The following is a 26963-nucleotide window of genomic DNA, read 5'->3' as shown; positions in this document are numbered from 1 at the left end:
ATGAAGGGCAGATCAGTCAGAGAATTTGCAGTACTTCTCAGTGGCGGGTCAAGGATTCAGACTTGAGGAGTCCATCTCCTGAGTGTGTTCTGATGGTGCTTGTGTTGTAAACAGTAGGTGCTCACTCAGCTTGTGTTGTAAACAGTAGGTGCTCACTCAGTATTGCCCCACAAAGGAGGTGGACAGCGAAGCCAAGCTTAGGCCTTTAGTCTGTTCTGTTAGAATTGCTCTGAACACTTGTTTTCATCTTCTAGGTGTGCCTAGAAAACTGTTCAACTTTCCCTTTCTTTTTGGTTTTCTCACTTTCTGATATTTGATGCATCTTACAAAATATATAGAAAAAAACATTCAATTAGAAACCAGCATTATTCCAAATATGACTTCAGTAGAAAATAAGAAGAGAGAGAGCAGGAGCAACTGATCTTAGAATTTTATAACGTGTTATGTTTCTTCACTCTAGCTGACAAAGAGCTTCCTAGTAGGCAAAAAGATACCTTTTGTTAGATGACATTGTTTCTAATGTTTCCAGGTTCTTGGCCTCTTATTAAAACAAATCAAAACCAAACCAAACCATATGGTAGTTCTATTTTTACTTTTTGGAGGAACTTCCTTACTGATTCCTGTAGTGGCTACCCCCAGTTCACAGATCCAACAGTATTTTGTATATTTGAAATATGATAAACCAAGCAAGATCCTGAAGTGATTATCACTCACACATTACTGAAAAAGGAACTGGAAATTAAGAGTTAGGTGATTTATCTGAGCATCCGCATTCAGCTAGTCAGGGGCTGCCAAGTTAATGGGTGACTGCGCTAACCATTGGGCACGTGCTCTCTCTGAAGAGAATGAAGTTAACCATCACATCTTGGGGAAAGAATATTCTTGGAGTCTATTTTATATTTTTATGTATATATTATGTCTATGAGATATTATATTTGCAAATATGTATAATAAATATATATCACATTATATTTATATATCAAGGTATCTTCCATGGGGAGAGGGATGTCTCTAGTATTTTGATTAAGATAAATTGAGGGAGAGTTCAGGTGAGGAGTCTTCTCACCATCAATGCACTTTTTGTCATTTCTCCAGTTTGACTTAAGAAAGGGTGTTGGGCAGAAGAGGGGAAGACTCAGAGGCAGTTAAACACTTTCTGTGTGCTTTGCAACTAGGCACTGGGACACACTCAAAAGTACACTGTGACACGAGACACAAATTCAGCCACATCCAAGGCTCAGGTCACTCTTGGACCTCAGCTTCATGCCTGCTTGAAAGGGTCAGTTCAATAACATCTTAATCTCTCAAGGTATGAGTCAGCGATGGTCTCTCTAAAATTTCCTTCGCCACCCAGGTGCGTAAATAAACCCATCACACATTGTGTCTCATCTCCCTTAACCACTGTGCCAGGAGATAGGTGGATGCCATGGGTGCGGTTGTCATGGAAACCGGTAGCTGTTCCTGTAAAGGTTTCCAGGTCAATAGGAAGTTTCTGTGAAATCTCATGCAGTTCTATAGTAGATGTGACTCTTCATGCCCTGGCTTCTCTCTGTCCCTCAAACAAGAGTTTCAAGTTCTTTTCCTCGAGTACAATTTTTCCAAGAAAAGTAGATGTCCCGTGTACACGTGCACACACACACACACACACACACACACACACACACACACACACATATACACACATACACACACACATGCACGCACATGCACACACACGCACACACACACTGTTGCAGGAAACAAATGCATGCTTAAAATGTATCGGGCTAGATGAGACACATCTAAAACTAGCCTTGTGGCTGGCAGATAAAAACACTTTTAAGGAAGATTCTAGAAAGAACAACACTTCATTTTCTTCCTATTTTGTAGACCCATCTTTGCCTTCAAAAAGGTATTTGTGAATGGAAAAGATGGGCCTACTTGTAAGCCGGGACCTTCTAAGAGGCTCTTCAGGGGCCTGGTTAGGAGCAAATGGATCTGGTCCCTTTCATCTGCCTTGACTCCTCTTGTTTCGCTGTTGAGTGTGAGGGGCTGTGGGTGCACTAATAGCAAGGAGGGCACCGTTCTTGAAGATACAAGAACCAGGCGTGCATCTTAATGCAAATACACTCCAGGCAGGAGCTGCATCTAAAAAGCATCTTCAGATAATAAAAACCTTTCATAGAAGGTTTCTGGAGAAAACATACAATCGAGGAGGGAACATATTACTTGTTTTCTTTTAAAAATCCTCTTAAGAACCTGCGATCAACATCCATTTCAGTTTTGAAGTGGCCGGAGCTTTATGAAAGCCAACGGGATGAACAGTTAGTCCCCAATTCCTGGCTCGGTGCTGACTGCCATTTAATTTTTACATGATGGGGGGATAACACCAAGAGAGCAGAACTTGTGTCTGGGAGGTGATGAAGTGTGAAATTCATAGGCTCACTTTGTCTTTCTAGGCAGAGTGCTGGCATGGGTTTCTTTCTTTCCCAATAATGGAGTATCTCACTGACTAAATAGGAACACATACATGTCTAATGCGGGCACACAACTGGCTGCCTTCTGACTGATACTAGAGATGTGATAGATAAATTATAAAACACCCATCCTGGGTATTCTCTTCACCTCCATCAGGTATCCTGGTATCAGGATGCCAGTGGCTGGTGGGAGAGAGGAGGTTGAAGGGAATGGGTTGGGCTCTTGGTTCGAGGTAGCAGAAGTATGATCCAGAGTGCTGACATGGACTTAGAGTCAGCTTCTCTTCTTTGTGAACACTGATGTCACACCACCATCAACTCCAGATTGTGAAGCAGCAATAGCCTCCCTGGTTGAGAAGGTTGCTACTTTTCTTCTCACCTTTTCACTGCACCCAAGGAATCCCAAGATGCACAAATGCATTCTCATTGCATGGAAAAAGAAGTCAAGGAGCCTTTAGTCAGCATTACTTAGCATTCCAGTCCGGATTCTTGTGCTGGCAGGGGCAACAGAGTGTGCCTTTCTCCTCTCTCCTCCCCTTCCTCCCACTCCCTATCCTCCCCCTCCCCCTCCTCCCCTCCTCCCCAGGACTTCAGTACATAATACTCTGTGGGTACTTCTTACCCCCTTTTCCAGTCTTAGAGAGCCCAGTCAACTCTCTGTTCTTTGTTGTTATTCAATTTAAATGACAAATCCTTAACCTTCCAGCCAAGTTGGGTCTGCCTGAACCCTGTAACTCATTTTGTTTCTCCCGGTTTCAGTTACAGGTTCAGATCTTTTCCTGGTGGACCAGAAGCCTCAGAAGACAGGCACCAAGCCTTTGTCACCTCCAGTACCTGGCCCACCAGGAAGCACGCAGCAAGTCCTTGCTGACGTTGTACATGGCTGACTGTAGAGGCAACATCCGAGATGTTTTCTTGCTGATAAGGGAATCAACCATCAAGTGTGCTCCTTCTCATTTTCAGAGCTCGCCTGGGGCATGTGGCAGGGCTGACTTGATGAGCCATCAAAAGTGGCTTCTTTTAATACCATTTTGCATCGTAGATTTCAATGTCAGCAGAAACCCGAGGTAGAAAGCAAACAGTGCAGTCAAACTTGCGATTTGGTACAGCATAGGAGAAAAACACGTCCACTCCATTTAATTTACTGAATTTGTCCCTTAAAAAAATCCCCTGAATTCAGGCAATCCAGTTTGTGCAGCCCCAGTGCGACAGGGATCAATATCTGGCTTCTGAGAGATGAGACAGTACATACTGCAGATTCAGAACTAAAAATCCATACGGCCAGCTGTGATTCAGGACAGCGCTGTAGGGCTGCAGGCCACAGAGAGAAAGATCCCTACCCTGACCTGCAGGAATGAGTAGTGGGAGAGAAGGCATCTTCCCCAAGCATTATCTTGAAACTGGGAATCTGCAGTGGAGAAGTTAGCTACGAGGCAGGCTTTGTTAATCCTGGGATTACACTCACGATTTCCTTACATTCATCTTTAATAGAAACCTTTGTGATGTATACAGTTCTGTGGTCACTGTGAAGACACAGAGTATACAAAATGTATCTAGGTTTTGGACTGTGGCTTAGATATTTGTCAGATAGACTCCAAAAATAAAAAAATAAAAAATTAAAAAATAAAGGGCATCACTGAGTCATAATAAGGTAAGGTTCTTTATGTGCATTAATAAAATGTAGCTCAATTTATATTATATAATATTTTGGGGTCAGTTTTTGATATTTGGTTTCCTTGTTTGTTTACAAAAATATGCTTGCTAACTAGGTTCTGAAATGCTTCTCTATAGGTTTTGTTCTTATTTCCTGTTATTCAGTATTTTCCTTGCTTTACAAATGGGAGTCCTTCTTTTGAAATTTATTCTTTGATAATTTCAACCATGTATATAGTGCATTCTGACCCCCTCTTTGCTGCCTTCTCTTACCTCATTCCTGCCCTGTCATCCTTCTCCCTTATAAGACCTCCTCCCACCTTGATGCCTTCCTGTTTTGTGTCCCACGTAGTTTAATTGTGGCCATCTGAGTGAGCATGGATCTGCCCACTGGCACAAGGGGAGCTTACCAATGGCTACACCTCTGAAGGCAATGACTCCCCATCTCTTGGTAGCCATCCACAGGCAATAGTACTTGGGGAGGATCATGACCTCATGGCTCCTGGATGTTGACAGGCCCCATCCCAACTGCATCTGCTGTGAGTTCCTAATTACACAGACCATGCCATGTCATGAAGACCATCCTTCACAGACTTTCTTCCCATCCTCCAGTTCTTACGTTCTTCTGCCATCTTCCCTGCAATGTTCCCTGAGCCTCGGAGGACAGGGTATTGAGGTACTGTTTAGGGACGCTCACTCTTCATTCATTCGTACTCAGTGTCTTGAACACCAGTATATCTCTGTATTCAACCATTCACTGAGAAGAGCTTCTTTGCTTAAGTAGGAGAGTAGAACTTGTCTTCAGATATATGCATAATATTTAGGAGACAGTGTGTCATATCTATTTAGCAGAATGATAGTCGTTAACTCCTTTCTAGGACCTACGACTTCCAGAACTATTGGCCTTTGATGATGCACAATACTAGGCCTGAACTGGCTCCTGCAGATCAGGCTTTGGATCCAATCAAAATACAGTTAGTGACTCTCCTCGCTATTGCACCAGTGGGCACATCTTGCCTGGTAGTTAATACTGTAGCATGTGAAGTCCACAGATGAATAAGACCACTAGTGGCTTTTCTCTTCTTGTGGCCTGCCTAGAACCTTCTGGCACTCTTAAAGCTGGTCAGAGAAAAGAAGATACCAGTATAGTCCCAGCTCTGTTTCTCAGTGTCCTGTAACCAAGGTGTTTTCAGCAATAGGCTCTCATTTTACTAGGCAACCAAAAGCAGTAGCAGTAGCTTGTGTTGTTTGGGAAGTGATGTCACTGGGATGGGCCTGATCAACAACTCATAAGGAATTTCCCTACATTAACACTGGGGTCTTTGATAAGTCATGGCTAGGATTGGCATTCCACTGATAGAGGTTTTCTCTGGAGACTGCTTCAGAAAAGGATGGCTGAGAAGAAAAGGAAGACTATGGAAATGAATTGGTAAGTAACTTCCCCTGAGAATTAAGCCAAGATTTCCCCTTCCCAGCATCTCCAGCATCCCCAGTGATAGTGGGTATTCAACAACAGAGCCAATGAGGATGCCTGATGAGGCTGGACAAGCCTCTGACCTCCATCTACTGTGAACTGACCGAGAGAAATAGAAATCATGAGGAAAGGGAGTTAGCCATGGGGCAACAGTGGGGGTTGGGCTTGTTCTATTTTGGAATTGTAGGGAAGGGTGGATGCAAAGACGAGTGGGGGTGGGGCAAGGGCTGGTGGAGCAACTCAAGTTCAACAAAATAGGCTGGCGGCTGTGTGTGGGTGGACTGTGGCCCTGAGACTGAGGATAGGGAAATGAAGGAGAATTAACCACTTGGGCAGTATGAGGGGATCTTGCAAAGATCCCCTCACTGAGCTCCGTGTCTGTTGGGAGTCTGCCCAGTGCCACCCACTGCTGAAGCTCTGACCTCAAAGCCAACAACAGCAGAATTGATTTCAGTGAAAATAGAACATGGAAATGGAGCTTGTGCATTAGATGCTACTAGATATCTGGAAGGAAGCTGAAAAATTCATGTCACTGTGGTAATATCTCAAATTAGCAGATGTGAGGGAAGGGGAGTGTAACCTAAATTTGCCATTGTTTTCCTTTGGGAACTAACAGTGAGAGGAAAAAAATGCATTTTTTTGTTTAGTTTAGTTTTTTGTTATTTCTGGATTATGTTTCTTCCCTTCATCTGACAAATCTTTTGTAGGAAAATAGCTGATGAGTGTAAAAGGCTCTCACTGTGGTGAGCGCTGACATCCAGCACCTCAATATTTAATTGGTACAGTTCCTGTTAATGTTTTATTCATGCTCACCCTCAGACAGGGTATGAGGACATTGATAATTGCATAATTTTCTCTCTGTGTAAATTTGTCCACCCTGGTTTGCTTCTGTCTCAGATAACACTTTCTCTTTTCTTCTCTCTCTCTTTCTTTCCCAGCTGTTTAGTTTGGGCTCATGTCTCAGAATTAAAGTTGAGGGTCCATTAGGTCTCATTCATCTGTGAGATGGCTTCTGTATCTTTCTACTGATTCCATTACAGAGGAGCCTCTTCAAGCTTAGCTGGTGCCCTGAATAGGAATTATATTATTTCTTCAATATAGAATGGGGATGGAGGGCGATGCCTTCGTTTGAACATCTTGGGGGAAATGTTTTATATAGTAAGACCTGCTATACCTAACATATGTAGTTTTCTGATAAGAGAAATGAAAATCAGAATTCTTCATGGTGTTGATTCAGTGAAATACTTTTAGTAATCCCAAGTCGATTTGCTTTAGAATGATGCCTTCTGGGATATAGACATTTTGTGATCGTAAATAGAAAGTAGATATATCGTTTTTGTCATAAAATTGCCGTACATTATGAAAAGAAGTGTTAAGGGATGATTATGACTCCATTATAGCCCTGAAAAGAATCCAGTTAGTCAGTGTTTCTGCAAATATCTGCATCTTTGATTATCTTATTTACACAGATATCTATTTACCATTATTAAACAGTAAGCTCTTTACTAACCATCTATCTTTTTTTAAAAAATCATAAAATGCACTGGCCTCTTCTTGGTTTTGATCTTTCATTTCACCATGCATTTGGCTTACAGCTAGTTTTTCCCATGTTCTCCGTGATATGGAAGTTTCTGAAATTCATTCTTCATTTCTTAATAGTCTTTCTGTTCCCTCAATGGTCGTGTTTCTGGTGTACCTGAGGTGTTCTTATGCCTTTTTCCTGTTTAGTTGTCTACCTTGGTGAGTGTTTTTATTCTCTTGACCTGTATCAACATTCCAGCCTTCTTGGGAATTCCCTGTTGGGTTTTCTATCCAATCTCAAACTTAACTTATCTCAAAGCTATTGCTTCCTGCTCCAACACGATGTCTCTGCCCAGGGACATCCTCATTTGTTTGGTCTCTTAAATTTCAGTGCTGCCGCCAGCTCTAGCTTCACCCTTCCCATATTTCGTCTATATCTAGCCAATCATCTTCCCTTTCTTCCCATTTCTAGCCATTCTCTTATGTTCCTCCCTTTCCCTGGCACCCAGCACCTCTCGATGTGGGCTCAGCAGACAGCACTTGGATGGACTGCTGCTGTCACACCTCGCGTCATTCATTTAGAAACAACCATTTCTCTCACTGCCACAGGATGCTTCCTTTCCTCTCAAAGCCACGTGGGAATCTGAATCTTTTGTTCCCTGCCTGTGGTACATTTATAAAAATGTTGCAGAAATGCTCCCCTCTCCCCCCAAAACGAAGTGTCCAGATAACCTTTCACTGATTCTAGTTTCAAATGCCTCTGATCGCTGCAGATAATGGTTTCTGATGTTGAGTAAAGGGAAACGGTTGCATTTAGGTGGTAGAGGTGGAGTCAAGGTAAATAGAAAGGAATCTCTTTAGAGGATTTCTTCTTAGACAAGCAAATGTGGAGTTTTGTATATTTTTCATGGGTGAGAACATTGTTCTGTCCCACTTCAGTGGGGTTGCCTGAGTTCCCAATGGCGGGGGCTAGGTTACGTGCTCACTAAACCTGAGGAGCGATTGCCTGGGGACCTTAGGTCTTCTGGGAGCCATATGGACTTAGACAATGATGTCTCAGCTGTGAAGCCTTCAGAGGCCTTTCCTGAGTGTGTTGCTTACCACAGTACTACAGGACTGAGAGAGGACACTGCAGTTAGGGCTTAGGTTCAGATGTTGGGACACACAGACTTCAGGATATAGAGGTTTAGGTTAATTATTAAACCTCCTTTCTCTCTTGTTCAAATGATCTGAAAGTATGTTAACTATTCATGTTTGATAAGCATCTCTGCATCATTTAGGAGTCCATCCTCCCTATTGATACCTCACCATCTGTTAGAGTAGGACCTTTGAATCTTATGTCATGGCCCTATTGGGCACTGTCCATGTAAATGGTTTTAAATGAATAGAAAGAAAAAACCCAAAGGAGATGATAATAAGATACAATGACCACAATCTTAAAAGACAAACTTGTGATGTGATAAATACATATGATATCTTATTGATTATTATTATGGAGCACTGGCATTTTCAATAAGTCACAAAGTGGAGAAGATGCAAGGAGTGATGGTCTAGGAGTGTGGTCATGAAATCATAGACATCGCCTTAGAATTCTGCTTTCTACAGCATTCCTGTTGAAATTCTGAATTTCAACAATAGGTTATGGAAAATTGCAACTCTTATCACCAAGTTTCTGGGATTCATGAATTCTACCAATGTGCTGTTTGAAGATTGGCGAACCCCAAGTTGGTGGCCTTGTCCTGAACTGCTGAGGTTGGCTCATCTCCATGTCTATACTCTAGCTCTAGGAAGGGAAAGAGAGAAGTCAAGGGTAAGGGTAAGTCATGTTTGTGATTTCTTCCATTGGCTTTGAACTTAGTCCTACAGCTACACAGCTCTTCAAAAGAAAGTAGGCTGGGCCTGTGCATGCGTGCGTGTGCTTGTGTGTGTGTATACATACTCATGGGTGCAATGATGTGGCTCTGTACTCAGCTAAAGCTGAGGGGGTTAATAACGGAAGAAGAAGAAGGATCGACTAGAGAGATACTTACTCCCTACTACATGAATATAGGATTCCCTAAAGTATGCCAGAAATCCAATTTCCTACTAACCATGCTCAGAAGAGATTGTACAATTTAGAAAGTCTTATTAGGAGAGGATTAATTGTGGTGTGTTCAAGCGGCAGGCTAAGAGACAGAACTCGATAACTATTCACTGAAGCCGACTGTCATATGACTGGGACTGTCAGAGAGGTCATAAACCCTGTGAGAGAAGATACTGAACTCCTTGTGATGTGGAGGGATTCATGTTTTAATTCATCTACTCATTCATCCTTCCCTTCATTCATTCCATTCACTCCACATTTAATATGGATTAAGCTTGGATCATACGGCACTTCGATGTGGTTCTAGTTTAGGAAATAATAGTAAGCAATATGAAAGACTTTATTCTAAGGAATCTTTAATTTTACTTTTGGGAAATAAATAAACAAATAGACACAAATAGAAAGGTTTCAACAGGAACGCTGTAGAAAGCAGAATTCTAAGGCGATGTCTATGATTTCATGACCACACTCCTGAACCATCACTCCTTGCATATTCTCCACTTTGTGACTGGTGTCTACATATATGCTGAGAAGGTATTCCCATCGTTAGTTTGTACTATGTGCCATAGGAGAGGATGTGTTTAAGATTCCCAAGTCAGTTGCTTCTGAGTTAGCCTAAAGGAAGGTTATCTTGTGTGACACTTATTTCTTCTAGTAAAGTCCCTTACAGAGGAACCAGGGCCAATATGGAGTTATTGAGAAATTAATCAAGCTGCCTTCTATAAAGCAAATAGCTCCACTATGGAAGGGACCAAAAAGAAAGGACCTGAGAACAGCCCATACAAACCGAGAGCATCCTCAGCTCCCCACTACCAAGGACACAGAGACCCAATCACACAGCCACAAGTAGCAAAAGCCTCCCAAGCTACACCCAGGTTTGGAGATGGATTCTTTTAACCCAGACTTTCAGAGAAAGACACCCAAGGTCCAGTTGGTTGCGTCCTTGGTGCCCTTGAACAGACAACTCAGTTAAGCTATACTAAATGGACATTGCTTTATTTTATTTCATAATTAAAAATGTATTACTTAAGCATTTTTTGTATAGGTCTATATTATATCTGAGCATATTCTCATATTCTCATTTTATATTCCCCTTCTAAGTCACCTTTTATCCTCTAGACAAGTTTACTCTTAGTTTCATTTAACACACACACACACACACACACACACGTATATACATACAAACATACATACATACATACATATGTGATTTTATGTAATTATATAAAATCTTGAAACCACAATGGAAAAAAAACCCCTCAGATATTTATCTTCCTGGAACTGGCTCAATTCACTTAAGATGATGGCTCTAATCTCATCCATTTTCCTGAAAATAACACGACTTCACTATTCTTTATGACTGAAAAATAAAACCAGCAACCTCAAATGCTTGCTGTTTTAGGCCACTAACTTTGTGGTCACCTGTCACTTAATATATGCAGAAAATGAATACAAATGACCTTGGCAAAGGGTGACAGGGAAGGAGTCCCTGATAAGGACTCAGTGAAGATGGGAAAGAGAGAAGAGCAAACAACAGCTATGCACATGGGGTGGGGGGAGGGGCTACGCACAAAGGGGACTCACTCCTGCTGTGGGTGGAGTACAACCAAGGGGTGGGACTGGGTGGCAAAGGAGCCAGTGGTGTGGAGAGAGGAACTCCAACAAGGCTGCAAAGAGGCAGTGGTATAGCTGCAAGCCCCACTAAAGGGTTATAGTCCGAATGTTCAAGGATGAAGACAGACGCCCCCCCATTGTGTACTGGCTATTTACTGTGGAGTGAAGACTGGTTCAGGGTGAGGAGAGGTGGGGACAAACAGGTGCCAGGGAGAAGTAAAAGCATGGCTTTGTATCTGCACAATGTAAGATGCCACTCAAGGGACTTAGCCAAGGGTGTAGTTTTATGTACATATGTATATATGTATTCACTAACTAATTAATTTACTGAGTGGCATATGCATGCAAATGCATTTATGCATAGGTTTCAGAATTGAATACTGAGTGTCTTCCTCATCACTTTCTATTTTATCTTTTGAGACTGATTCACTAATTAGTCAGCAAGCTCCAGGACTCCCTATCTCCATCTCTTCAGTATTCAGATTATAGCATATCACACCACCCCTAGTTTTTATGTGTGTGCTGGTCATCTGAACTCAGAACTTAATGCTGTGCAGAAAATCACTTTAGTGACTGAACTATCTCCTCAGACCTGGGTAATTCTAAGTATAGTGTTCAGGAGAGTTTGGGGATGGAGATAGTAGAAAGTTCCAGCATATAGATGGCAGTTGTGTTTTATTATATTTTTAAGTCTCTCCCCCGAAACCCTGTGTGTGTGTGTGTGTGTGTGTGTGTGTGTGTGTGTGTGCAAGTGCAGGTGTCAGAAGAGGCCAGAAGAGGGCACCAGTTTCTCTGAAGCAGGAGATACAGGTAGTTGTAAGCTGCCTGAAGTGGGTGTTAGGATCTGAACTTAGGTCCCCTAGAGGAGGATCAAGTATGCTTAACATCCAAGTCATCTCTTTGGCCCTATGGATACCATTGAGATCATAACACTGAGAGAGCCCCCCCCCCCCCAATTGAACACTAGAATATTGGGTTGGAGAGTCAGTGTGAATAATGGGCATCTTGTAAAGGATGGCATTCTGGTCCGGAAGTTTAAGTGACATCTGACATGTACCTCAACACACAGACTTCTAGCAGAGCTTGACAAACCAGAGTTCTTGATTCCAGACTCGGAGATTTTCTAAGTCCTTTATTTTACATAGTTTATAAAGAATCCTAAAGAGCCAGCAGACTCGACTATTTTCTTTTGTGGGGCTACAATCCCAGACACTGACATCAAAGGTATTCTTCCTTCATTGGGCATCATCCTAACATATGCAGATTTGATCTGTTTGCAACAGGAGGCCGGGCTCATGTGACAAATACAATGTATGCTATGGTGTCTATAAACCTCACACCATCAAATTAATAATGAAAAGCCTCCCATCCAAGCTCCCCTGCCCCAGTCGCTGTGCTCAATGGCCTGCAGCACATTGGGAGTCATCAATAGGTGTTCAGCAATATTACAACTTGTTTAAATCTTGGTAAAGTAGTTGTGCACTACTGCTATCGACTTCCCTTTTCTAATTACCACCTAAAGGTGACAGATGATGGAGCTCTAATGACCACATTCTTTGAGAGTGAGTGGTTCTGGGTTTCAACTATTAGTGTCTTGGCTGTTCCAAGGAACGAGACCTCCACTCATGAAAGCAGGCCCCTCTGAGGAAGGCCCCCATCTGGCATCTATTTCATCTGGGGTACCCTTCACTGGGAAGACTTTGGGACCGGTATGAAGCCAGAGGATTCTCTGTGTGCATGAGCATGGTTACTGCAGTAATGCTCAGGGGCAGGGAAGTAGCTTTGGCCAGCTTTTGTAACAGTTTGTAATGTATGTCACCAGAGAGCCGTGTTTTTGTTTTTGTTGTTTTTGTTTGTTTTGTTTTTCTGAAACTCAATTTAATTTTTATTTCATGACTCTGCTTTGATGACATAGTGGAAACACAATCTCCATTCTTTTCCTTGGGGCGAGGGGTCAAGTTTGGTGAGCACAATTTTGTAATACCCAGGTTTGGCTAGGTTGGGTCTGGGAACTGTTTAATCTTAACTTTCTGAAGTGCCCATTTCACCTAAGCTGATCTTGTTTAGGAAGCCATATTAGTGAGATTTCATTGGTGCAGCTCCTTGCCTTATATAGAAGACACTACCTTGCAGCCAACATCCTGGTACTCTGGATCTTACAACCTTTCTTGCCCTGTCTTCTGCAATGTTTCCAGTCTTAGGTATAGAGGTTGTGTTGTCGATATATCAATTGGGGTTCAGTATTCTGTAATCAGTTCTCTGTATCTTGACCAGTTCTAGATTTTTGTGATGGTCTTTGTTGCAAAAAGAAATTTCTTTGATGATGAGATTGAGAGCTATGCTTACCTGTGAGTATTTGAAATGCAATTGGGAATCATATGGTTCAGGAAGCAGCAATAGTAGGCTCTTCTCTAGGCTCTATGATATCATCAGCAGAGGTAGTTGGCATGAATCCTCTCCTATTTGAACAGACTTTAAGTACAATTATACTAGCTGTTGTTTAGCACCAAGACATGAGAGCCACTGTGACACCCTTGTGTATATCTGGCCATACTGGTAATTGTTGTGGTTTGTGACAAAGCACTTTGGATACAGGACTTGGGAGAACTAATCTGTAACCATTCTAGAACCACCTCCTTCCTGAGGACTAGCTCTCATGGTGTTGAAATTTTTATGCAGTCAGTAGTCTTTCCCAGCTTTAAGTTTTCTTAAATATCTTTTATAAGAGATGGTATCTCAAGAAGTATGATGTTTCTGATTTGTCCTTCACTATCTAGCACAGTGTATACAATTACACTTAATACATGTCTGGACAATCAATTACTAAGGTCCTGAGAAAAGAAAGTTTAGGAAGCAGGTTCATTGGTAAAAAGCAGGTCCATTGAGTTGTACCAATTATTCCATCATTATATTTACTCTTTTATTCATCAAATACTTAGGTAACATATATTTCAAGGCCTTCCTAAGCACTGAAATAAAAAAAATCCGCAGAAAAACAGAATACAAACCTGCCAAGACATACCTAGTCTTTGTGTAATTTGTGCTCATGGAATTGACTTATATTACAAATGACCTTAATAGGTTCATAGACCTCATTATGAAAACTGCGATAACAGTTTCTCAAGTGTCCTAAAGCCCCTTGGATTGTTTCTAATCTTTGTTTCAAACAGGGTTGAAATGTACATGAATACTGAGTTAGTAAGTCTATGGACATCTGGAGGGGACTGGCCCTTTTCAGACCACTCCCGTTACTTACATATCAGGATTTCACTGTGTTTTTAAACAGTCCAATCTTACTTCAAGGGTATTTTTTTTGAGGGGGAATATTTATACTCTATTTTTAATCCTAAGATTTACAGACTTCTCTTTCCCTTAGGTCATACATTTGTCAGTAACCTGAAACTGTAGGTAAAAACCATCATAATCCAAAGCAGGTTCTGAGGAAAACTAGTCCTGGAAGGTATTTTTGTCCTGTGGTCTTTTCTCCATCTAGGTCTTTGGGGCCTCTGTTGAGAGTCGGTTATCTGGACATGCGTGGGTTTGTTTCTGGGCTCTCTGTGTTCTTTTGTTGATTTCAATGTTTGTGTCTGTGTCTGCGCCATGCTGTTTTGGTTTTCGCAGCTCTGTTGCATACTCTATGTCAGTCTCTGTGGCTTTGGTACTTTCTGTTCAAGACTGGTTAGGCCATTAGGATCTTTTATGCTTCCCTTTTTTTTTTCAGCCTGTAAAGAGTGTCATGTTCTCTCTTTTGCCTTTCTGTGGGATTGCACCAAATCTGTAAGTGGCATGGACATTTTGATGTTATTTTTAAACAACATTGGAGGTCTTCCTAGTTTTAGCATTTCTTCAGTTTTCTTCACCAGGAAGAAAAGGTCCACTTGGCTATTTTCCTAGGCTTTATGATTGTTTGATTGAAGCCATTGCATGTGGGGTTACTGTCGGGATTCTGTTCTCAGCAGGGTCATTATTAAGATAGAGAAATACTACTGACTGATTTTCATGTTTTAGAGATTTATTTATTTTTGAATCTCTCTCTCTCTGTCTCTCTCTCTCTCTCCCTCTCTCTCACTGTGTGTGTGTGTGTGTGTGTGTGTGTGTGTGTGTGTGTGTGTGTGTGTATGTGGTTATGTGGATGAGAGTGTAATGCTTTCACAGGCAAGAAGAGGGCATCAGATTCAGGAGGTAGAGTTACAGGCAGTTGTGAGACACCGGATGGTGCTGGGAACTGAGTCCTCTGAAAGAGCAGTACTGGTGAGTCGTATCTCCAGGGCAAAGTTGCTGAATTTTTGATGCCATCTTTCAACCCTGACACTTTACTAAATTTATTTCTTAGTTTTATTGTCTTTGGTGGAATCTCTAGATTTTTCTATCTACTAAATTATATTTAAAAATGGGAAAAGTTCACTTCTCTCCCTTTCTGTTGTGGATTTTTTCTTTCCCCCAAGTTTTCCGACCAGTTGTACCAGAATGACTCTTCCCATGGTTAGCTTCAGCTGTTAACCTGACACAGCCCAGAGTTATCTGAGAGAGTTCCAAATGATGAATTGTCTTAATTATGATTGATTGGCATAGAGGCATATCTTTGGGGGCATTTTCTTCACTGATAATTGATGCAGGAGGGCCCACTCCACTGTGGGTGGTACCATCCCTAGGCAGGTGCCTGGGTTGTACATTTAAGGTAGCCGAGCAAGGTAGAAGCAGCAAGCCAGTAAGTGGTATTCCCCCATGGCCTCTGCTTAGTGCCTGCTCACACTGCTCGCTGCTTGAGCTCCTGTCCCTGGGCCCCTCGATGATGGACTGTAGCCTCAAAGAGGTGGAACCCCTTTCCACCCCAAGTAGGCGTTCCTCAAGGTGCTTATCACAGCAACAGAAAGCAGACTAGGACCATGTTGGAGAGAAACATTAAAAATGGGACCGTTACATTTTCCCCAGTCTTGGAAAAGCTTTTGACATTCTCTCATTCACTCCAATGTGGATTATGTGCTGTTCATACGAACTTTTACTATGCTTAGCTACCATCGTTCTATATTTACTAAGGTTTTTGTTTTTAATCATAAAGAGCTGTTGAATTGTGAGTGTATTAAGAATGTTTCTATGGGCCACAAATTGGACTTCAATACCCTTTTCTCTGCTCTTCAGTTTTAGCACAGCAAACTAGCTGTTTTTCAACAAACTAGTGTGTCTTTCAAGGTGCAGTTTAGTGGGTTTTCCATTATCAATCAAAATTTTCAGAATCTTCTTCCTCAAACAATCTCATACAATCAGTGCTCTATATATACCCTGAACGCTTTCTCTCTTCTTCCCCTTGGGCTACCTATCGTTTGATGTTTGTTATTCTGGTCCTCTTCTCAGTCCAGGAGCACACTTAGTTCTCTCTCAGGCCCTTTCCTATCCCTCTCCCCAACCTACGTGTTGCTGCATATGGCCTTAGTGACAGATCAGTTCATTGACCGGAATGAACAATACAGGGGTTGCTTCACAATGCTTATGGATCTGCAAGGCCCCAGATAGGAGGCTCTATGATTGAAAAATCAGACGACCTTACCGGTAAAATGTTAAGGGACTGAGGAAGTGGATGGGCATGCAAACATTATTTAAATTATCTCATGGAGAAAATAAGCAGATCAACCCACCAAGCCAACTGGGAGCTTCTCATCCTTAGTTGGCCATAAAAATCACACCACGGTTAATTTCTGAAAATGTTTTCAGTGTTTACAGCTTAAAAAAAAACTTTTTCTCTCTTTCTCCTTCCCTCTCTTCTTTCAGATGATACTCACATTAAAAATCCATTCAGACTAGTCTTTCTTTTTATGAATTTTAAATTTTATTTTTATTAACATTATTTTTGAAAATTTCATATACTCTACAGCCTATCTTGGCCATATCTATCATCCACTCCTCTTTCTCCAGCTCCCTATATACCTTCCAATTCCTCCCAATTTAATGTCCTAATAAAAATATACCCACTAAGTCCAGTTACCCCTGCTCAAATGAACATGTGTGTGGGGTCAGCCGCTGGGTCCAGATGCCCTATCCAGGAGCTGAGCATGGGAGCTAATGACAGCCGAACAGCTACTGGGCGACGCATTGCCTCTGAGCTGCTCCTTCCCAGCTCTTGGGTCCTCCTTGGACGCAGAGAAATACAGCGAATTGGATATTAAACACAAGTAACGGAGAACAAAATGGAAAGCGCTAACTGGCCTCATCTCTCTGGGAGGAAATTTTATTTAATCTGTTTCCTGTGACTGAGTCAGTATTTCTCCTTCTCTCCCTAACCAACAGAGATTTACAAGCTCTACATGAGCTTCATTGCAAATGGAGCTCAGCCGTGCACTCCAAGGCTCTGCTTCCTGCTTTCCAGGCACAGGAGGGCATTTTCCAGCCAAGGATCACATGGAGAGACAGAGAGATGTCAATCACTCTGTAAACCCTCCACCCATGTCTCTTTCTTTCCTTCCACATTCTCAGCACACAAAAAACCCTCTTATTGTGCTGAGTACTCCCATTTGGAGGGACTCACGCACTTCTGTGGACCAACTGAAGGTGAAATCTTGCCAGTGTCCAAGGACCTGGCAAGTCCTTGGGCCCCAGAGTTCTGGATAAAAGGTGTTTGTGGTCAGAGAAGGATGTCCTACACCCAGTTTCACTATTCTTCTTTTGTCAGGTTTGCATCTATTTGGAAGAATGAAGCACTATTTTCTTCATAAAAATCTACCTAAACTCCTGGTGTATCAGGATATTCATATGAACTATATATGTTTAGGAACTCTTGGTGAAGTTTCTTTTAGTTAATACCTTAGGTTAGCATAGAGTAATGGATTTCGCCATGATATTTTCTTACATAGACTGTGTTCTCTTAGCAAGCATTCTTCTCACCCACTGTCCTTCCTGTGTTCCCTATCTCCCTGCTCTACCTGGTTTCTTCTCTTTCTGTGAAAAGTTCCCCATCTTGCTTTCCTAGCACATGGATTAATCATTGGACAAGTTCTAGGTAGTTAAACTGACCAGCTGATGTAAAAATCTCTAACCAAGTTGCTTCATATTTGTGGATATGGTCTTTTGAAGGTAGCTCACTTGTGTTTTATAATGATTAGATCCTGAAACAGGTAAGTGACAGGCTTGAGTTGCAACATTGAAGTCAGCATTGAAACTGGTCCATTAATTGACACCCTGCTCATTGCAACAGCTCAGAGCCGCAAGACTGACCACAGTCTGCCTAACTCAGCTGGACCAGATTCTGGAAGCTTCAGTGGTTGTTCCCTGAGCCTTAAGGGAAGTTCCAACCATTGAGTTCCACACTGGCTTTGTTTGTTGTACAATAATTACCAGCAAAGAAAATCCAGTCCACCTGTGTTCCTTTGCTGCACTCTGTTCAAGGTTACAACTTGCCCAAAGGCAAAAAACAGATCAACTAAACCAAACCAAATCAGACCTGATCAAACCAAAGTAAACCAAATCAGCACAACTGAACCAATTAAACTGAACCAAATCAAACCACTGCAGACCCTAGCAAAACAACCAACTCAGATCAGGTCAAACAAAACTTAAACTGGTGTAAGGACTCTGGGGAAGCACCAAGACTCGGTCTAGTGGTTAACCTCTTCTGGGCATGAGGGAATAGCATGTTGTGATACAGACCAACCCGAAGTCTAACATATTCTTCCAGCTTTGTGAATCTGCTGTATCCTTTACTTACTCTATCCATGACCCCCACACCCAGGACACTTTGCTGTTCCGAAGAAGGGCAGAACTCCATTGGTCTTATCAAGTTTTTGCTGCAGTCTGACAGCCTTTGACCAGTTATGTCCTGCTTTCTTTTTCCAGGTAGTGGTGTTGGGAAATGAAACACAACATGGAAGGAACAGCACCAGATCCTGAATGGGACACATGCTGCGTAACACTTGGTTTTGATTTAGTGGATTGGAAGCTGCCCAGAGCCCGTGCTCTTTGCTTAGCATATGTGGGGAACAGGTCAACACTGCTTAACTAACAAATTAATTCAAGTGCTTCCTCTCAAGTTTGGCATTTGGACTCTAATTCATGGAAAACATTGACGTTTGCTTTCTGGTGAAGAGGGTGGTACCTTAGACTTTGGGCCACTTTTGGATGATGTAGTCATGAGATGCCTGGAGCAGGCTCATCGTCATAAAGGTGCACAGGGAGCAAATGATGTCTAGTATTGATTTAACCTCGGTGAAGCGTGCCTAGCTCCAAACTTTACTCCTGGTAGAACATCTGGATGTACTGTTCAGTCATGTTTTCTCTTGTGGCCCAGCTCCCACATGCCTGCAGGTCAATAGGCTTGCCAGCCTGGACTCCTATTACACCCTTATGGTGGCCTGTGCCATTGGCCAGAACTCTCTCAGAAGAGCAGCTTACTATCAGCTGGTGGAGCTGTGCTGCCATAAAGGACTGCAATGTCTCCATTGGCACCACAGGACAGCAAGTTTGAATGGCCAGAGAAATAAAATAATTATTACTCCTGAAAGAGAAGTCAGAGAAGGAACTGAGCAATGCCAGGTGTCTTGTCCATTCAGCCACCTTACAACATTACTCTTCATGGTTCATGAATTTGAAGTGGTTTTTAAAATTTATTTTTATTGTATTTAACTGAAAGGTAATAATTATGTCCACTTATCTGATGCATGTGCTGTTTTGATCTACATATTCATCAAGAAACACTTGACTGGAATAATTATCATATCTATCACCTTCATAGCTTGACAGTTTTTGTGATAACAACATTATTATAAGAATAAATATATTCTTGGTCTGGAGATGGAGCTCAGTGGGACAGTTCTTGTTTAGTACACACAAGGCTTAGGATTCAATCTCTAGGCCATAAAATGAAAGTATTTAGTCTTTATCACAGTCTCATTAACTGTGGGCATTGTGCAGCACAATGGGCTATTAAAAATATTTTCTTCAGACCTAACTGCACAACATTGGTGAAAGAAAAGGAAGAAGACAATAAATTGAAATATGTTCTCTATTTATGGATTGAACAGATTAATAAAAGAGTGTACACACTACCAAAGTGAGCTACAAATTCAATACGATCCCTAGTATCTCAAAATTTCAATGATGAAATAGAAATTTACATGAAATGATAAAATGCCCAAATATTCAAAACAATTATGCTTCCAGATAGCAAAATATATTATAAACTTGTTGTAAACAAGATAATATGGTGTTGGTAAAAACCAGATACACTACTAACCAGCTGAACAGAAGAGAAACTTATAAATAAACTCAAACATGTATGGTTAGTTTGAGTTTTGACAAAGGGCTGGGGCACACAATGAGAACGGACAGCATCTTTAGCAGGTAGTGTTAAGGAAAGTGGACATCTACACACAGAAGAATGAAATTGGATCTTCATCTTATGCAATGAGAGGAACTGACTCAAAGTGGGTAAGAGATTTACTCATGACACAAACATAAGAGGGCAGGATGAAATGGGATCTGTTTTAGTTGCTCTGGGCAATGATCTCTTGACTAGGTCTCTCCAAGCAGAAGAATAGTTAGTATATTTCAAGCAACACAACATTATAAAATAAAATTTAGTGTATTTATGAGTGTGTGTGTGTGTGTGTGTGTGTGTGTGTGTGTGCGCACATGTTTGTGCAACTGAGTGCAGGGGCCATGGTGGTCAGAAGAGGTTGTTAGAGCCCTTGGAGGTAGAGTTACAGGTGAGCCACCAAACATGGTGTTAAGATACAAACTCTGGTCTTAATTATTAAGTAGCAAATTGCCTTGTTTGATGAGCCATCTCTCCATCCCACAACATAATATTGGGAAATACAGTTTTGAAGAAAATGTGACCTGGGTACTCCATGTCTGGATCAATGCAATGCTTTCTTTGTGGCATCAAAGCTCTGTCAGATTTCTAGAAGGGGGAACATGATTCCTTTCTCTGAAAACTCTCAAGGTAGTGAGGGCCCATTGGATACAACTGTGTGACTTGTGGATCCCACCAGAGATGGCCTGGAAATGACTCCTGCTGAGATCCCTGTTGATGACTGAGGTCTGCTCATAGGCAAGCCAACTGCCCTTCGGGTGGCTTTTATTAATGTAGCTCATACCCAGTGGCTGTGTGGCTGTTTCTAAGGGTTTTGTGCCTCTGTCTCTCATGTCAAAGAAGGAATGTCCTTTGGTGGTGGCTCTGAAGATGGAAAAGCTCAGAGGATCACATAGAGTGCTTGTTCTGTGTGTGCTGAAAAACACACCACCCCTTTCAAGAATAGATACTTGCACAAAATTAGATAAATGACCCAAAGCAACCAACTATGGCTTATTCTAATCGGGAAGGTGAGGTTCCTTAAGGTTCGGGAGAATATGGTCTTTTTCCACATTGAGATGTGACAGCAAAAGACACTAGGGGGATTGTCGTTGCTCCTCTGTGGGTTCCATAGTGGGTCTAACAGAGATGGGTGGGAGGAGGGAAGTCCTGGGAAAAGCAATAGTGAGCCAGGCTGGTTCTCTGAGCTGTGAGAAAGTGAGGAATGAGGAAAAGAAAAAGGCTAGCAGACCTCAGAAGCTGGTGCAGTCACAGCCAGTAATAGAGGGTCCCCACAGGCTCTAATTTCAGATGCACTCCAGACCTGGAACATGCCTTGCATTAACAGGAGCGAGGAGGAGAGGAGAATTCACATGCAAGGCTGTGGGGTGCAGTCTCTTTAAGCGTCCTCCATAGGCAGGCACCCATTATTGAATCAATAAGAACGCCCACTGGGCTGTGGAATGGGTGAAGCTGCTCCAAGATGGATGCACACTGGGCCTGCTGTCTGCTGAAGGGCCAGAGGTGACCATCACCTTGAGATGAGATTCGTGACCTATGACCTAATAGTCCTTTGAACTCTGAGTCTATGATGGAGGACCTGGCCAAGGCTTAAAGCAGTCCTAGTGTGACCCTGGCAACCTCCCCTTGGCTGTGTACACCCCCACCCTCAACACTCACATCTCCTGGCAGTGCTGATGCCTGGCTATTTGGAGTCTGGCTGCTGTCTGCCTCTGGCCTGCTGTGCCCTGTCATTGAAGTGAAGGCTACAGGTGATGGGATCAGAAATTACTAGATGCCCTGGCGGTAAGGCACATCGATCGGAAGGGTAGGGATTTTCTGCACAAGGGTTAGAGCTCTTCTTTTCCATGAAGGGGGTTTAACATAATGCAGGCAGTGCTTTCTGACTAGCACGGGATGTTAACCCTTGCTTTCATAGACTTAACCTATGGCTGCCTATGGTGGTTACAGCAGGCTGCTGTATATTTCAGAAAAGCGCCTTCTGTCTGAAGGGCATTTAGGTCAGGACATCCTGGCAGTCTGGGGAGGTTACTGCTGCCTTGGTAGCGGTGGGCAGTCCCCGGAGCAATGGGTGGTTTAACTTCAGCTGTGACTCAGCCAGCGTACTTCAGCATGGCTGACTTTCAGCACAGGCAGGGGGTACCTGGGCTCTAGGGTTCCTGCTGCTGGGCAGGCAGGGGTGGTGTATCATTTGCCCCTTTTGTGGCCCCCAATTTATTCTCACGTTTGAAGGGAAAAGATGCTTAACCTCTTAACTGAGGCTATGTTTTCCCTATGGGCTCAGACACCCTACCGTCAGCCTTCTAGTTAAGTCTCAGCCTGCAGCTCCATCTAGAAAAAGCAAGTGGTCCATCCTAGAGAACTTGCCCTCCAAATTCTGGGTGACATTTCTAACTATCATATAGATAATTTGTCATTATAAATTATGATCATCTGGCCACATGTGCTCTTTTATTCACTAAAGGCTATCTTGATGGCCTCTGTCTCACCATTCCTCCTGTGTGACAGATGGACACAAGAAGATTCGAAAGAGCCATTTTAGTTGGTGTAGGAATCAGAGGTCTCAGGAGTGGGTGCATAGACATGCTAGAAACATCTGCTTTAAAAAAAATGTGTTTATTTGGGCTTTACGATTTCTTTCATTAGTTACTTTGAACAGGAAGGAAAGACTTTTTTTAATTATTTATTTATTTATCTAATGTATACGAGTGCTCTATGTTTGTGTGCACCTGCAACCCAGAAGAGGGCATCAGATCTCACCACAGGTGGTTGTGAGCCACCATGTGGTTGCTGGGAATTGAACTCAGGACCTCTGGAAGGGAAGCCAGTGTTCTTAACTACTGAGCCATCTCTCCAGCCCAGGAAAGATTTATTTTTTAGTGATAAAACTTTATGTATAAGTGAATTGAAGCTATCTGTGATGATGTGAATGCACTGTGAGGGCTTCATGTATTAACTCACTCACCTGTTCCCCTGCATTCTCCACAGATGCTTATGGGCCATTCAGTAACCGACAAGTTGCTGATTCCACACAGTCCTAGGGGAGAGTGGATGTCACTGCAGAACACTGAAAACAAGTCTGCAAGGCATGAGGATGAGGGTGAGTAGGGGAAGGGTCTCTTTTTTTGGGGGGGTGGTGGTCAGAGGAAACATTAAATTAAGAACTGAAGATGAGGTGAGAGGCTGAAGACAGGTTGGTTCGGCCATCTGTCTGCCGAGTGAGCCCAGGTGGGGTTGAAGTTCTCCTGGGCAGGGCTTCCCCAATTGTCAGGTAAAGGACTTGAACTGCTTACTTTGGCTCTGAAGTATTACACCTCTTTGAAGGGCTCCATGGCATGGTGCCTGGCTCCCTTATAAACACCATTCCCAGGATATATTCAGAGTATTTCCAAAATAATACTTTCAGGTGCTGCTTAACCCCACTAGGACTCATCAGATTTCAAAAGTCTATCTGGTTCTATTGAGCATAGCGCTTTCCTGTGGCCCTCAAGATGATGAACTGTGTCCCCATCTGTGTACTTTCTTTCCTCATTACTGTGACAAAATACAATTATAATTAGAGAAAAGTGTTGAGGGTGTACATTTCATCCTGGTGGGGAAGGCCTGGTGCAAGGGCAGGAGGCAGCCGGTCATATTGTTTTAGCATTTAGGAAGTGAGGCCAGGCTATCAGATCTCAAGCCCTCACCCCCAACCCCTTAACCTTCCTCAAGTAAGGCTCCCCTCTTCTGAAGTGTCCACAATCTCCTCAAACAGTGCCACCTAATGGGGACCGATTTTTGAACACGTGAACTTATGGGGAACATCTTCCTTTATCATCTGCAGAAGTTAGTAGGGCTTTGGAGAAAGAATGTGGCAGCTTGGACTGTGTATAATTCAGCTATATGACTTGATTATCACACCGACTAATGGTTTACACAAAGGACAAAGGTAACCATACCTTTTTAAAATCAACACTTTCTCATTTTTCAATATTGAATTCAGCACCTACTATGTGCCAGGCAATAACTTGACAGGTGATTGGAGAAAGGATAAATCAGATTTGGATTCCATCTTTGTGGGACCATTGAAGTAAATTTACTTTAAAAGTTGCATTTCAAAATTGAATTAATGGTAATATTTGATGTATATATTCCAAACACAGTTTATCCAGTACACGTTTATATAAATATGCACACAAACATTTACTTAAATATTTGCATAAACACTTCCAGAAAGATGCCAGTGCAATTGCCGTATTTCTTCTCACCTGGGGTCCTGTCCCCACTTTCTTTCACAGGTGAAAACTGCTGGTTCAAGGCTAGAGGTGGGTTTCCAGCAGTCGTTTCATGACATCAATGTCACCTTGCACCTCTACAGTTTTGGGTTTGGGGTCCTGGAAAGTGATCTTGCACATGGGCAAAGTACTAGCTTTCAGGTGCAGAGCGCAAATCTTGAGAGAAGCCATTGGAAAAATGCCACTTGAACCCCTGTCTGTCTCTACCTTTCCTCCAATCCCAGTTAATGTGATGTGGCACAAACACTAAATAACTCCCAGTCACAACCAACATTACATGCCATGATCTGGGAACCTGAAGTCCCAGGATATGATGGTATTAGAAATTCAACACCAAGGTATCTTCAGAAGAGCAATGGGAGAATCAACCTGAAGCAAGTCCTTATTGGCTTAGTAAAGTCTGTCATGAGTCTGGGAAACTCTTTAAACAGAACCTCCCTTGGATCTTGGTGGTCTTTCAAGGCAGATAGTTCCAGGGTTATTTTACTGAACACTGGGTTTGCAATCGATTGACTCCTCTTTTTAGTTGTGGCTAATTTAGAAACAGCTTGTTGGCAAATCTGCATAACCTTAAGGTGGAAGATACTCCTGGAAAGGAGACAGGAGATATCATGTGACTTCTAGATAGTCCTTAGCTCCTGGCCTTGCAGGACCATGCGTCTTTTCAAGATGATTTTGTTTCATTTTATGTGTGTGGGTGTTGTGCCTTCATGTGTGCTCATGCAACAATTGTGGGTTTGGTGCCTGTGGAGGCCAGAAGGTGTCATGGTCCCTGGACTTGGAGTTACAAATGCTGTTACCCGGTTGGCATGGATTCTGGGAACTGAACTCTGGTCCTCAAGAAGAGTAGCAAGAACCCATAGAGTTGATCCAGCCTCAGGACTTTTCTTCTTGCCACCACCTCAGAGATAAGAGTCCTACATTTAACTCTGCCATGCAGGGAAAGAGAGTTTTAATCTTTCAATTCCTTAATTATTTAGTTTTCTCACTCAGGAAATTTTTTTTGTAATTAATAAGATGATTCCTTTAACAACCCTGGAAAATAAAAAGCAAACAAGAGATGTTAACTTTAATAATATGAATGGGAAGTTGAGCAGATTATCACTAGAGATTATGTGATCTGATACGTAAAAAGAGCACAAATATACTGCAAATAATAAAAATGAAAGAATAAATGAACAAAGAAATCTTCCAGCACAGGCAACATATGAAGCCAGTCATGTATCTATACCTGAGAACAAACCACTTAAAAATAAACTCAAGAACATCCTTCTTAGCTTGAAGGGGCTCGAGACCCCATATGTACAACAATGCCAAGCAACCAGAGCTTCCAGGGACTAAGCCACTACCTAAAGACTATACATGGACTGACCTTGGACTCTGACCTCATAGGTAGCAATGAATATCCTAGTAAGAGCACCAGTGGAAGGGGAAGCCCTGGGTCTTGCTAAGACTGAACCCCCAGTGAACTAGATTGTTGGGGGGAGGGCGGTAATGGGGGGAGGATGGGGAGGGGAACATCCATAAAGAAGGGGAGGGGGAGGGGGATGTTTGCCCGGAAACCGGGAAAGGGAATAACACTCGAAATGTATATAAGAAATACTCAAGTTAATTAAAAAAAAAAAAGAACATCCTTCTTTACAAAGGATTTAAAGCGAATAAAATACTTAGGGATAAATTTAACTAAGAAGGAAAGAGACTCCTATATTAAAATCTTCACACCTAGATTAAAAGAAATTAAAAGAGATACATACAAATTAATAAATGAAAAAAACATTCATAGCCCATTAGAATTAATATTGTCAAAGTATCTATTCTATTCAAACTGATTCACAGATTTGAGATTATCGTGAAAATCTCAATGGCACATGGCCCATAGAAAAGACCATTATAAACTTCATGTGGAACAACTAAATTCAGTAGCCAAAAAAATCTTAAGAAAGAACAAAATAGGAGTCACTACACAGCATAATATTTGATACACACACACACATACACATACACACACACACACACACACACTCACACACACGAGCTAAAGTGCCTAAAACAGTGCATGGTACTGTCACACAGACCTATAGAACAAAGAAACAGAATGGGGAATATAGAACCAAGCCTAGGTGCTAGGTGTACACTAACCTTTGACAGGGATGATAAGACAAAATGGGAAAGGAATTCTGTCCTCAATAATCAATGCTGGGAAAGCTGGATATCTACAAGAATTGGGGGAGGAGAGAGAGGGAGAGGGAGAGGGAGAGGGAGAGGGAGAGGGAGAGGGAGAGAGAGAGAGAGAGAGAGAGAGAGAGAGAGAGAGAGAGCAAAAGCAAAGAAATAACATTCTTATCTTGTACTATACAGACATCACCTGTAAGCAGACTAAAGACTTATGTTTAAACAAGATCTAAAGCAGTCAATGTCCTGGAAGGAAAAGGAAGTTCAACCTTTGCCATGGGCTCTGGATTTAAAGAAACAATCAAGGCAAGAGTAGGCAGGTAGGTGGACATCAAAACAAAATGAATAGTAAGAAAAGAGTCCCCCAAAGCACAGATTACCTAAGACACAATCCACAGACCACATAAAGCTCAAG

At 42.2% G+C, this 26963-nt stretch overlaps 1 long non-coding RNA gene across 1 annotated transcript; it reads left to right on the top strand.

The window, feature by feature from the left end:
- Positions 1-21754: 21754 nt before the first annotated feature.
- Positions 21755-26963, top strand: LOC134479979 (uncharacterized). Its single transcript, XR_010054054.1, has 3 exons — positions 21755-21887; positions 23091-23202; positions 26735-26963. It is a non-coding gene; the product is annotated as an uncharacterized LOC134479979 (long non-coding RNA).

Source organism: Rattus norvegicus, chromosome 8 (genome assembly GCF_036323735.1).
Source record: "Rattus norvegicus strain BN/NHsdMcwi chromosome 8, GRCr8, whole genome shotgun sequence".
In the NCBI taxonomy this organism is placed as follows: domain Eukaryota; kingdom Metazoa; phylum Chordata; class Mammalia; order Rodentia; family Muridae; genus Rattus; species Rattus norvegicus.
The sequence above is the reverse complement of the archived record's forward strand: the minus strand, read 5'-3'. Positions and strand labels throughout refer to the sequence as shown.